The sequence below is a fragment of the Falco naumanni genome, chromosome 1, assembly GCF_017639655.2.
Source record: "Falco naumanni isolate bFalNau1 chromosome 1, bFalNau1.pat, whole genome shotgun sequence".
Lineage (NCBI taxonomy): Eukaryota > Metazoa > Chordata > Aves > Falconiformes > Falconidae > Falco > Falco naumanni.
The window spans coordinates 54915433-54929879 of NC_054054.1; the positions used below are offsets into that span (position 1 = coordinate 54915433).

Here is a 14447-nt window from a genome sequence, read left to right on the forward strand (position 1 = left end):
AAAGGCTCTCTGCAATTGAAGGTCCTTTAAAAGAACAGTTTTGCTTTAAGTTTAAGCATTTCATTGAGCTCAAGATAATGTGTTACTTTCTAGGTATCACCAACAACTATGAAAACATCTATTTCAAAAGCATTAATAATTTCACTATCCTTTTCTATATGGCATGCAGATACTTTCTACCTCAGATTGAATTAGCCTCCAAAGGAGCCAAGCATTTGTACGTGCACTACTCTGCTTGGAGCTTGTTTCACTCACAGCTTTTGAAAGGCAGAAACACGGCTCATCCACAAGCCTGCCACATTCAACTAACAATCCTTTAGAAAACACTAGTTTTTAATCATTGATTTTTACTAACCAGCTGTGGCCATTTGACAAGCTTTGCACAGGGTCTCTCAAGGCCTTTGAAAGCTTCCTGTTGTGCTGTGAAAGCATTTGAGTTAGCTTATGCCTCTGAATTAGAAATAAATTACAGGCACTACTACATTAGGAGCAGCCAAGAAAATGCAAAGGAACGTAGGCTATGTGTGAAACTCCCAGACCCAAACTTCAGTTTCTGTGAAACAAAAATATGTTTATTCTCTAATTTAGGTACTTTCAGAACCTTTCAAGACAAACCCAGGCCTGTCCTTAAAACAGGCAAGGGGAGAAAAGAAAGAAACCTAGAAAACATTTTTAAGTGGGTTTATATTGTAATTAGTACAGAGCATGCCTCCCCCCTGCTCCACAGAGCTGAGGCATTCTACAGCCCATTTCATCATCTAACTCTTCTGTGTAATTAAAATTCCTCTTTTGTCTATTTATCTGCTAGCTTCTGCCTCCACCTGAGCTCTCTGGCAAGTGATCTTCCTGAGACAGCCTTTAGGAGCATCAGTCTTCTTCGTGGAATCACAGGGTGTAAGTGTCACTCTCCTCAGAACACGTCCTCCACCAGTTTTTAAAATCTACACAACTTCAGCTTAATCCTCTACCATGACGGATCTAGAATTTCAACACCTCCTTTCAAGCTCACCTTCTGCCAGAAGGCTTCACATACTGCTAAAACAGCATGCTGCATTTACCTGTGCCAGAAACATTTGCTTGCAATCTCAGTTCAAAGAGCAACCCCAAAAAGGGGCAAGACCAGTTTCCCACTTGAACGCTGGCCGCTTGAGGAAGTTCTCAAACATTCACACTGAGCAGTGGGAAAAACTTGGGATACGCTAATACCACATGCCAAGCAAGAACACCCAAGAGCCCAATGCCGCTCTGCAACTAGCATCCACCCCATTAGTTTGGGAGAACTAATGATGCTAGTACAAACATCAGCATCCTGTGAATTTTCCATCCCTGTAGAGCAGCAAAAGCAGTATAGGCAGCAGGAGCTAAAGCTCAACACTAGTTCAGTTTGAAGTTGGATCAGTCACTTGGCGTCTCCTGAATCAGCTCCACCGTCCACTCCTGGTTTTACCTCTGGCGTGTCATATGGCCTTGCAGTCTTATTTTAAACCTTGGCGCACACGTTACTTAAATAATCCACAGATTTAAAACATCCTCAGGATTTACAGAGATGAACCTTAGCAGCTTTCCAGGAGTAATAGGATTTATCAGGCCAAAAATTAAATCGTTACAAACTCAAATTTCTGATTTACAGGAGAAGCTCCTATTTCTTAAATCAAGTCCTAGTGCAAGCTGGAATACTGTCAGACAGATTGAATGCTATTTCTTCCAGCTCTATATTTACACTTCAAGGATTATGCAGAAGCACAGAGCAGCAGGAGACACTGGCCAAATGCCTTGATGTGAACCTTTTGGGGAAGGTTCAGAGAAGTTTGGGTTATCTGTCTTCAAAAAGCTTTTCAAAGCAGTATAGATCTAGATATCCATTAAAACTAAAAGGAGGAGGATCCAAGCTTTGAATTTAAGAAAAAAATAATTTTACCTTTTGTGCACATGCACAAAAACTTGGACAAGCATTGCAAGGAAGGTGGGTTTCTCTTCTGCCATGGAAGGAGGCACAGCAGAATAATTTCAGCCTCGCCCATGTAAAATTAGCTATTTATTTTGGATAAATCCCACAAAATATTTTCCACCCAGCCAGCACTCCTACCTGCTGGTTTAGCAGCAGCAGACTGAAGTGCTGTGCTGCACAATGGCAAGCGGCCAGCTGCCAACTCCTTTGCCTCTCCAGAGGCTGGGAGCAGGTCTGCTCATTAAAGCCACCAGCTTTAAGACCGTACAGCAAGGCAAGGACAGAGACAGCTCTCAGCTGCCCCGTCTCTGGGGCTCCCAGTGTCACCGGAGCCACTCCTATCAGGGAAATGCTTTCACACAGTCCTTATCAACAAGGCTGGCTGCAAATTTAGGGATACACCTCACCATATCCTTCCAGTCAGCCATTCCCATCACTGTAACATGCATGCATATATCAGAAAGGAGAGAGAAGAAAGAGCATCATCACCCCCTGGCTCAACTGGAAAAGCACTGAGGGACACACACACCCTTTTCTACTCAAAACCAAACAAATAAGACCACATCATCCCACCACATCTGTTGCTACACACTGGCTGGCCAAAATCAGAGCGTGGAGACTGTATTTCAGAAACAGCATGCAGTAGTGCTGGCTGATTTTCAGCTCAAAGCAGGGTAGGAAACAACTGAAACATGACTTGCACTTGAGGTACAAGTCTTTAACAATACTCTGAGGGTCCCACTCTTCCAGCACCTCCTTGGCATCCAGCCTGACATCCCTGGGAGCCTTCCAATCGTCCCTCTTGATCTCCCTTCCCTGCACAGATCCCTCACTGAAAAATACCTGAATCTTCTATGGTTTTCCATTGGAGTTATACTTCAGTGCAAGGGCATCATAATACCAACATGCTCTTAGGCTGCAGACACATTTCTAGGGACCACTATGTGGTTTCCCTGACAAACAGCACCATCTTTATCACATTAGGACACATCTATAATTGTTTTCAAAAAAAGACTTACTGGTCCCTAAATGTCCATATACCTTTACCAGAGAACTTCCTGTACTTTACCCCAGTTTAAATCCGTACTTGCATTAAAGGGAAATGTATGGGACATTTTACTAGAAAAAGTTTAGACATGACAAGAATTGGCAAAAAATGCAGTTAGATGAATGCTGATATAACAGCATGTAAAGATTATAAAATAAAGTTAAAACACATTTATATTGTCAAGTATGGTTTTCTAGCAGTTCCTGCATGAGTTTAAATAACAGCACATGTTTAAAGCCAACATTGCTTTGTCACCAAGTTATTTCAATATCCTTGGTAGTCCTCTTACCAGCCTACAAACTCATCTAGCAGTAAGTCCAAGCTTCTGAGAAGCAAACATCAAATACATTTTTAATGCATCTCTTTTCAAATACACAGATATCATCAAACGTTTTTCTTATATTTCATAACTTTTTAAGCTAACCTCAAAAAATTTTTACTTGCCTGGATACATGCAGCTTTTCATATATAGATGTGTTAAACCACTCCCTTTACTGATGGTTCTCATGTTGTTTCACTGTTTCTCTCAAATGTGGTGGGGAGGGAAAAAAAAAGAAAAAAAAAAAGAGAGCGGGGGTGGGGGGAAGCAAGCCAGCTCCCACAGGACTCTAAAAATATGAGTTATTTCCCAAGCAGGCAATTCTCATTATCTTTCAGATTCAAATTATCTTTCTAATTTTTCCTTTTCTCTCTACCTGTCCGTATATATTCCATTTCTGTTGTTTTTTCAAGCTTTTACATCTATAATTTTGGGAAAAAATAACAGCACAGTTAATTTCTTAAAGAGCAAGGATTTTTTTTTAACATTCCAATTTCTTCTAAAAATTTCACACCATAATAATAATCTAATATAAGTAACAGAGTACAATGTCGTTTTGTTAGCCTGGATTAACAGAAAATCTGGGTGGGGTATTTTCTGGCATTTCACACAAGCACACACCCACCGCGCACTGCTGTCTCGTGAAGCTATGCATCATCAAGACGGGGTTTTTAATCTATCAACATCTTTAATAGGCTTCAAAGCCTCCAGCTACCCCGCTCCGCCCCGCTCCCGCCACAGTGGTGGGAAAGAGCAGACGGGTGATGCTCACGCCACCTCGCACGTCCCAGGTCCCCAGTGGGCTTGCACGAGGGCAGCAGCTGCCCACCGCGCTGCTTCCCGCCTGGGCCGAGCGCTCCTCTCCCAGACGGCAGCATCCCCTCCAGCACCAGGACTGAAGCAGCGTGGGACCGTTACAGGTGTAAACACCAGCGTTCAGGCCTCTGCGGTACGGCAGGGCCACACAAGAAGAGGAAGGGAATGAAGGAAGGCAGGACAAACGTAGTGCTACAGTACCATCCCTCTGCTAGCCCTGGATTTCCTTTTCCAAGCCAGTTCCACACTGGCCCTCTGCCTCCCCAGGGACCACGCACCCGCTCCATCACCACAGCACTGGACTCCCTTTATCCTACCAGCAGGGCTTCTCCCCAGATGTTTTAAAACATTAAAACAATCTATTTCGTACATTTTCCTGTGTCAGAGCAAAACAGCTTTATACACAAAGGAAAAGCGGCCATTTAAGCTTTCAAGAGAGAAGAAAAAACAGCAAGAAATTTTTGCAGAAATTACTTTCATTCCTTTGAAATACTTTACATCATTCTATCAAAGGGAGTTACCAAAATTTAATTCTCTCCTAATAGATACTTCCACGCTCATGCCTCTTTCTGCTGACCAGCATCACCACAGTCATTTAGACAGCACGCGTTCAGTACCAGCCACTTCACAGGCAAACAGAAGTTTCCCACACCAGAACTGCTGGGAGACCCCCGGCACACCTGGCCATGTGAGACCACACACTCCACAAAAAGCATCATCTCACACCCAGGTGGGATCAGGAAAGCGATCACATCGAGATGCTGCCTCTCCTGCTCACATACAAGGCACACAGGACCTAACAAGGTCATCAGGTAGTGCTGGAGGCTCCCTTAACACCACGTGTATCACAAACACCCAGGCTCCCTACTGTATTTACTTCCAGATTAACTTCTTTCCGTAAATTCATAGATTGTGCCCTGTACGTATGTATCCGTAACTCATGTAAGCAACCTAATTGAACTATCTTTCCATTATGCTGCACTTAAATCCCAATTTAATCCAGCAAGTGCTGAATTCTCCATGTGAGAACAACTCCCCTCCTTATTTCTCTTCCTTGCAATCCCCTTTCATCTTTCATGCTGGTTCTCTGCACAGCTTCCTCCACAGCTACATAATACAATACCTTGCTAAGAAACATCCCTTCCTAACAATAATCCTCTTTGCAAGTAAATTAATAAGGCAAATGTAAACACGAAAGCAATGAATTAGTTGTCACATTTACCCAAACTACTGCTTCCAGTTCCTTATAACAAAATTCTATATTAAATACATGGGATGGCTTAATGTCAAGCTCCTCATTTGCCCTATTAGGCAGCTGGCCAGTAAGCACCCTGCAGCATCTCCCTCCAACCCATCTGAGAAATTATACTTATGATGTTTCCAATAAAAGTTTAACTAATTTGTGCCAGTATTAGTCACACCAAATTACTGTCATTTAGTAACTGTTTGGAGGGCTTTCTACCCCAAGAACACTGCAAAGGAATGACATGTTTCTGCAACAGATAACGAAATATGTAAAGTTTACAGTAGTTTGTTCTGCTCAAACAAGTTAATTCATAAACGTAGGGAACATTTAGTGCCTGCCAGCTTCCTTCCCTGTGGAATCTGTCCTTTACACACAATAATTATACCAGGAAACCTCCGTAACCAGCTAATAAACATAAGAAAAAAAAATCAGCTGTGACTAAAAGTCCCACATGAAACACATTTTAGCACTAATATCGAACTTGAGCGGTAGTTTTTAAACACCTATTCTACACTTGAAATCTGCAGAAGTAGTTTAGAAATGTTCTTTTGGTGCCTTTGAAAATTAAACTGCACTTGCGCTAACAGGGAAAGAAAAAAAACCCCACACCTTCAACAAAAGACCTAAACACATTGAAAAACCGCTTAAAAGCCTATCATAGCAAAGCATGTCTTGTGCTTACAGGAGGGTTTTCCCAAGGGCAGGCAGAGCTGATGCTTGTCTGATGGATATATTACCTGGGGTGCAACATAATCCAGCAGCGAAGACAAATGAAAGAGAGAAAGATTTCTGTTAGATTTCTACAGAAAAAAGGACCGGCAGACAGTGAGAACTAGATGACTAAATCAGTAGGTTACAACTCTTATTTTGGCATAGCTACAGGAGAACATCACCAAGATTTTAGCATAGGTTTTTAAATTGTTAAGTCCAAAATATTAAACTGTCAAATATAAGTCTTCTAGGGGTTTGCTTAAAGTACTTTACAGCAGCAGGACTATTCATAAGGTAAAACAAACCAGAATTACAAACACCGGCTAGCTGGTATTGAGATCAGAAGCAGAAATGTACATATTTTGTAGCAAACCTTCCTCTGTCACATGTTATTACTCTTAATGAACTGCTACTCAAGTTAGTAGTTTACGTCCATGAATATCCTAAAGTAAACTCCATCTGACTTCATTCATCAGTGTTCAGCATCAAATGCAGCACAGACTACTGATAAAGGCAGAAATCTGCATCTAGTTAATCATGCTAATTGTTACACAGGCCACTTTAAAGAGGCACTAATCAGTGTTATACACAGATGCAAAGTTTGTTCAGCAGTAAAAATCACCATCTAAATGCTTACCCAAACAAATACCACATTTTCAGGAGAGACAGAAGCTCAGCATATTTTAGTGAAAAAAACTGATTTGATAGTAGGAGATAGAGGTTCACCTTGAATCTTAAGCTAAATCGAATTTGACCTTTTTAAAGCATAAAACCCCCGACTACACAATATCTACTCATCATCCTGCAGGTGATGGAGATCAAGTGCCTGCTGCCTTTGTCCAGACAGACCCCATATTCCAGTCACCTCACTACAGCGTCAGCCCTCATACCCGTGGCAATAGGCTTATGCAACCAGGTCCTCTCAGACAAGACACTGCTACACCAGCATCCATTAGCAACCCCAGAGCACTCTCTACAATTTTTCGGTCACATTCTTCTGCCTCCATATGAAACATCCTTTGCAGAAGGTGAATGGAAAGCAGTGAAAGAGGCTGCTGTCTCAGTAGGGATCCAGGGAAGTACACAGCTGTAAAGCCTAACACCTCTGCCGTGCTAATAATTAACTCAACTGATGCTAATGATAAAAGTAGACAATTTGGTCATCTGGATAAATCACATACTGTTTGTATGGAGAGAAACACTGAGCTCTTCAAAGGTGCCAAACATGGATGAGGTACATCCACTCACTTTGACCTATCTGAATTTCCAAAAGGATTTGAACCATGACCCTTACCAAAAACTAAGGGCTTTTTTTAAGGAAACTAGGCACACAGATGCAAAAGAAAAGGTCCTACTTGTGAAGGGAGAGATGGTTGAAAAATAGCAGCAGGGTGATGGTAAGAGTAAACCATCTCTTCTTGGAACAAGCAGAAGCCTGCAATGAAGTTCAGTGCAGACCCATGCTCAGACTTTGTTTGACACATTCATGTGAGACAAGGCAAGCGGAATGAGCGGCAAGCTGAGGAAGTTTGATGATTAAAAAAAAAAAAAGTATGTATTGTGGTATCGAGGCCAGAATGTGAGGAATTTCAGACAACCCTGTGAGACTCAGTCAATAACACCGCAGAGGAAAGCTAATGCAAATAAACACAAGAGATTTAAGATGCACATAGGAAAGACACAACCATGGCTATATGTAACTGAGGGATTCCAAACTGACTGTACTCTTGAGCACCATACCATTTCACAGGTTCACAAAATTAACTTGCTAGCAGTCCAAAAAGCAAATCAAACATGAAAGAAAAAAAGAAAACAAAACATGGTTATGCCACTGTATAGCCCCCAAAGCTCACCTACATGTTGAAAACTGTATACAGCCCTGATCCTCCCATCCTCAAGAGGACATGCAGAACCAGGATAGACTCCTGGAAAGGGATGCTCACGATCAGGAACAGCTTCCATACAAACAGTATCTGAGTAGGCAACTCTTCAGGCACATCAAAGTGAACTTGATGAGGAAGACTGGGGTCTACAAAATCATGAGTGGCATAATGCAGGATCACTCACCATCTCTGCCACACAAGAGCCAAGAGCCACCAAACGAAGGAAGCCAGCTGAGAACAAGCAGGAGGGAATTCTTTACACAGACAGAAGCAGACCCATAGCAGGCAAGCAGCACTCCTGGCCAAAGGCCATGGAGGCTGCAATGAGGTCCCAGGGGGCCACAAGCAAACCAGACAAGCATTTGGAAATGAAAGCCACCCAACGTAAATGAGGAAAGGTTGCACCCAGCTCTGGCTGAGAACAGCCAGAGGCTCAGAAAGCAACTAAAGATGAGGTTTTTAATAAGGTCATCCTGTTTCTTATCTTTCCTTGGGTATCTGCTTACAAGGAGGGGAGGGGGGGGAAATAAAGGTTGCAGAAAACAACATCAAGAAGGGAGCAGGCTGAAGGTAAAGGGTTAAAAAGAAAAAGGAAACTAAAGCAGGACACCACACTAAGCATCCCAGCAGTCCCCTCTGCTCCTTAAAGCTCTGGGGACAGCAGCAATTAGTCTTCTGCCCAGATCCATAATGAGACAAGGAAAGAGAAACAGGCACAGAGGTGCTGGGATCCTGCCCATCAAGTCTGAAGCCCATCAGCCCATGGAGCCGTGGCCAGCTCAAACAGGGGCAGGAGGAGGCTGGCAAGAAGATCCCACTCTTTCACAGGGCGGCAGATAGGAAAGCTATAAACCAAAAAAAAACCCCATAAGCTCAGGAAGAGGCTTTGGAGGAGCCAGATGAGGAACTGCAGCTTCATGCATCAGATGTACATGTTCCAAGGTCTCCTTTTCCCTGCAAAAGGGATGTGAGTCACAGAGTCAATGAAGCACATCATAAATTCATCCATTTTCACTTCTCCTTGATTAATTTTCTTACATTTGATTTCAGCAGCTGACAGATTAGCCTAAGGTATAAATCAGCCTGCAAGAGGTCTTCATCCCTCCTGATGGCAAGAAACCACTTTCAGTCACAGGGCAAGGAAAAAATGCAGAAGCACCTAAAGGCACCTTCAGGGTGCTCCTTGGAGATGAAACCAGCCACCGTGTGGCTTGCTTGAGTCCTTTACTGTATAATGGGATACAGAGAAGAACTCTTGGTTGGCCCATCACAGCTGCTTTTTCATTCTATATTTATTACACCTCTTAGAAGTGGTCAGGTACTGCTTAACAGACATAGGACCAATTACATAGCATCTGCAGCTGCTACTATGCTGTGCTGCGCACACAGTATTTTTATAACCAACTACAGACTTCCCTATGAGTTCAACTACTGCAACCACCATGCTAGAGAAGTCTCAGCTGTCCTGCATAACATCAAATGAGAAAAACTCCACGCCCAATTAGCCCAACTAGACTTGTTTTCACATTTGCTTTAAACTGCATTTATTCCAGACCTTCAGACACAGTGTAGTTTGGAATACTGGTCTCAGCTCACACCACCTGGGTCTGCTGTACAGCCCCCTCCAAAAAATCCCCTTTTGAAAGGATTTATGAATTACTTCAACAGGAAAAAAACACAAAGGTTTTCTACAGTTCATTTTTTAGCCTGAAGGATAATAAGCTCAAACAGCTCAAATACACACACTAACATATAACCTCCTTTTGCACAGTTTTGACTTAGAATAAAAAGGAATTTCCACACAATTATATGCAGCTGTAAGCCAACTCTTATTATTTTGGGGGGGGGGGGGGGGGGGGGGGCCCCAAACATGCAAAACATTTCAGAAAGCCACCACTAAGTACATCGCTTTCTAAGAAGTGATACAAATTGTAAAGCAAGCATTTATTTTCGTGCCAGTTTTGAATGTCAGATTTTAAAAATATGAAACACTAGCACAGAAAATCTATATTCAGTTAACTCAGACATACAGAAAAGCTTTTCCTGAATCACCAAGCCTCATCTCCTAGCCACAGCTAAGCACACAATATAAACTTCCTCCATATCGTCAAGAGCCAGTTAGAGGACTTGCTCCCACTTCTCCCATTTGAAGGTTGTTCTAGAACCTCACTCCATTTACGGAAGAACCTGTCTAAATTCCAGCTTAAGTTTATTCATGCCAGTTTACATCCATTTGTTCTCATGCCAACATTGTTCTTCAGCTTAAATAGCTCCTCTCCCTTTCTAGTGTTTAGATCCCTGCTGTATTTGCAGATTGCAATCATATTCCCTCTCAGGCCTCATTTGCTAGGCTACACAAGCCAGGTTTTCCTTGTCTCCTCCAGAATAACTGGTGTTTCTGTTCCTCTGCCTCTCCCTGCACCTGTCCCACTCACAGCAAAGGCAAGAGGACCCATGCCTGGCACTCTCCAGGAGATCACAGCCACCCCATCACCCCTCCTGCCGGTGTCCTGGCCTAACACACTCCAACGTTGTGCCTTTGCTTTCTCCAGGGCAGCAGGACAGCGGCAGTTTGGTCAGCAACAAGGCAGGGCATCCAGCACACCACCTGCTTTGCTGCTTCCAGCAGCAGGGCTCCTTGCTCAACAGCAGAGAGCAAAGGCAAGACCTCATCTTCTACTAGCAAGGGACATGTGGTACAGCTTGTTTTCAACGTGGATGATTTGTTCAGATGTGACTACACATCCTAGGTCAGAGCTCCTGAAAAGCACGGACCTGCTATCTGACAGAGATGTGATCAGTGGATTACTCACCATTACCCACCAACTGCCAGGATTCATTTTAGTTTTTCATAGTTCTGCTAAAAAATCCTTACAGTGGGTGCCCTCAAGTACCCAAATTCCTCCCTAACTAGCTCCTAAAGTCACCACTCTCTTCAGCTCAAACCCTGCAGCAGCCCTGCCTAGGGTCCTCAGGGGTTTCCTAAGGAAGTCACAATCCCCTCCTCACTGAGGGCACAGCAGGGTCCACCCAACACCCCACCAAAAACAACCAGTCTTGTCACTAGTTCCCAACTTAGCTGCAGAACTGAAAAGCAAAAGAAATAATCCAAGTTTAAAAGTCATCCATTCCTTCTCCTAGGAAATTATCCCCACGTTGTTCTAATCTATTGCTTAGATGCCTCTTCGCCAGGAAGGACACATTCACTCATGCTGCTTCAGAGCCAAGAATCTCCCTCCTCATTACAACCAAGTCATGTATTCTTCATAACACATGGTAAAACTATTCTTCCTCCGGAAGAGTCCTCTCCAAACCTCGATTTCCCTTAAGTGGCCAAAACCCCTCAAAATACGAGACAAAAAGTATTCCAACACTCGTCACTGTAAAGGAAGAATAAAAATACCCACACTCGGCACGGCTGTTCCAGGCAAGGAAGTTAATCAGCCAAGATTTTGTCCCAAGGTCACCATAAGAGGATGTCTCTCCCTTGAAGTGCTAGGACATCTGCACACTTATTTTAACCAAATGCAATCATGCAGGCAGAAAATAGTTTTAAACACAAGACAGGCAATTCAGTCAGGCTTTCAGAAAATACTAGAGCATGAGATGGCAGGATGATGACATGTCAGATCTAGAACAAACTGGAGGAACATAGTGGAGAGCCAGAGGACACAGCAAGCCTGCAGCAGCACAGCAGCAACCCATACCTCGGCTTCTGGGGCAATACAGATCCTTCAGTGAAGCACCAAAACTCACTGCAGACACTGCTACCCTGCACAACTGACCGCAGATACCGTTATCCTGCATGGCTACCGACAGCATCCAGCAGCCACAAAGCCCACCAGCCCATCGCCAGCACAGGGCTGGGTTTCTTCTTGGGCTTACTTCTTTTGTGTTTAAAGCACAGAAGTGCACTTATCCTCCCCAGCAGGCAGGAGCCCAGCCAAAACTTACAAAATACTGCAAACAAGCAGGCAAAACAACAAATTACAAACACTAACCATTATACTTTCCATTTTATCTGTCTGAACTCGTTCTCTATCTGCAAGGAGAAGCGGCTCCGCTGCTGCCCTGGGACCCAAGCGAATTCCTGAGAATTTCAGGTGGGACTAAATGGGGTCCCCGTTTTGCTCTGAGTACCGTATTTTTGCATATCCCCATTTGCAACCCTGCATGCAACCCTCCAGTACGATTTAATCACGAAATTGCAAAGACCACTGTAATAAACCCCCCAAAAAAACCCAAACCAACACAAACAAACAAAACCCACAAAAAATCCCCCAAAAACACCAAACAAAACACACGACCAAAAAGAAGCTGCTAGTTCTACAGGCACTTCTGCCACTTCTCCTGCTTTTTACCTCACACGCAGGCTCCCCCCCCCCGCAGCAGAACGGGACCCGCCGCCGCTCCCACTCGGCGCCCGCAGGAGGAAAGCCCGCGCTCGCACCGGGGCTCCGGCCAGCCCTGCAGCAGCGGCAGCACGGCCGCACTCCTGCACGACCGGGAAAGGCAGCGGGCCGGCGGCGGCACCCGGCACCCGGCACCGGCCTCGCACGCCCGAGGCCGGGATGCGCCGGAGCCCCCCCGGGCAAGAACAGCGGGAGCCTTCCCCGGCCTCCTGCCCGCTCGCACCGGCAGCGGGCCGGCCGGAGCGGCGGCACCGCACACGGGGGGCCCCGCGGCGGGACACGCCACGACACGCCACGACACGCCGGCCGGCCTGCCCTGCCCGCCTTCCCTCCCTCCGGCCCGCCGCGGAGCGCACCTGCCCGCCGCTCCGCTCCGCTCTGCGCTGCGCCGCCCGCCCCGGCGGCGCCCGTAGCCCGCTGCGGGATGCGGCCAGCCTTCCGGAAACGCTTCCCAGCCCGCTGCGCTTACCCAGGAAACGATTCCGGCCGCCGGCCGCCGCCGCCCCTCCTCTCCCTCCGCCCCCGGCCGCCGCCCGCAGGGGGCCGGGCAGGCGCGGCGCGGCGCGGGGAGGGGGTCGCGAGCCGCGCCGCCATGTTGCGCGCGCCGCCGGGCCCCCGCTGCCCCCCGCCAACCGAGCCCCGGGCCGCGGCGGGGGGCTTCCCGTCAGCAGCGCACCGGTAGCCTGCAGAGCCCGTGCCCTTCCCTAGGGGGGGTAGCGTTAGTGCGGGGCGGCGGGCGTGCCCCTGGAAAGAAAAGAGAAATAATCGTTTCTCCTTAGGAGAAAGCGTCGGGCTTGTGCTTGGCGAATGCCAGGTCGAGGCGAGGCAGTAGCAGTTACGGTCTCCAAATGCCACCTGCTGTGTCCCAGCACTCCCCCAGCAGCGAGGAGAGCCAGAGGTAGGCTGGAAGGCAGGTTTGGAAGCCCACCTAGAAGAATGGGTTGGTTTCCACACTGGATTTGGGCTCCAGTAGCAGCGTGGGGGTGGGTTAGACGCCCACGTGGCTGATGGACATGGCGACCCCTCTAGCCACGGGCTAACGGGGGGCTGGGCACCAGCGCCGCGCCCGGCTGCCCTGTTCTTGTGGGTCTCAGAAGTTACGTAGCCGGCACGGACGGAGGAACGGGCCGTTCCCCGGTGCGGCAACATCCCTGCTCCAGCCCGCTTGCCGTACTGCAGGTACGCTGAGAGTAAATCCCTAGGCTCGGCTGGAGGTGGATGAGTACAGAATCACAGCAGCGTCCCAGGCACTTGTTTGTGAGGCCGCAAAGAACGCAGCCGTGGGAAGACCCTTCTGTTTAAAGCCTTCCACATCTGTGGGATTTTGCCTGTTGTGTCAAGACAGGCTTTTGAGATCACAGGGGAGGGAACTGCTCGTTGCTAAAGGAAAAAAAAATCCACATGGGATGCTAGCTCAGTGGAAAGTGTGTAACTGCTAACAGACCTTTTACTCCCACACCTCACAACCTTAGGACGTCCCTGGAACAGCAGATGAAAACAATCGGCAGTAAAATACAGTGTCAGTGTCATACTGGAGTGATCGAAGATATACAAGGAGGTCAAAGAAGACTATTACAATAATGAAATGGCCAGCCTCATTTTCTCTTAAATGAAAACACATTTAGCAATCCTGCTGAAGTGCCCGAGTCTACTTTACAATTTATCACACCATTTATAATGGCAAATCTGTTTATCTGGAAAAGATGCTTTTTCCTATGCATTCCAGAACCTTCTTCGGTATTTTGTTCCTTGGCTTTACAACTAAGCTCCTGGTAACAGCAAAATGCCCATGAACTGAGCACAATTAAAGGGATCATTAAGATCAATAAGAATACAGCATCTTTAATTAGAAATATTTATGGGTTTGGAAGATCATATTGACATCCACTGGGCTAAAGAAGAGGAAAAAAAATGCAATTATAACTCTACAGTGATGAATCAGAAGAAGCAACAATTAGGCAAAGATGTAATAATTCAGAGCAAAGCACCTAGAAATCACGCTTTAATACATAGTCTTAAATAGATTGTTCTTGTTTGTAGCAGTACCCACATTTTTCCATTTGT

At 45.8% G+C, this 14447-nt stretch overlaps 1 protein-coding gene across 12 annotated transcripts in view; it reads right to left on the reverse strand.

Annotated features, from left to right (window-relative positions):
- The window catches only part of APBB2 (amyloid beta precursor protein binding family B member 2), a 190667-nt gene extending 177823 nt beyond the window's left edge, over window positions 1–12844 (reverse strand). For 10 of the 12 annotated variants that reach the window (XM_040594575.1, XM_040594567.1, XM_040594547.1 and 7 more), the window contains exon 1: window positions 12740–12844. The gene's annotated coding sequence lies outside the window, so the exon portion shown is untranslated. The remainder of the gene's footprint in view (window positions 1–12739) is intronic. The other 2 variants (XM_040594558.1, XM_040594623.1) reach the window with 1 other exon arrangement.
- Between the last annotated feature and the right edge of the window lie 1603 nt (window positions 12845–14447).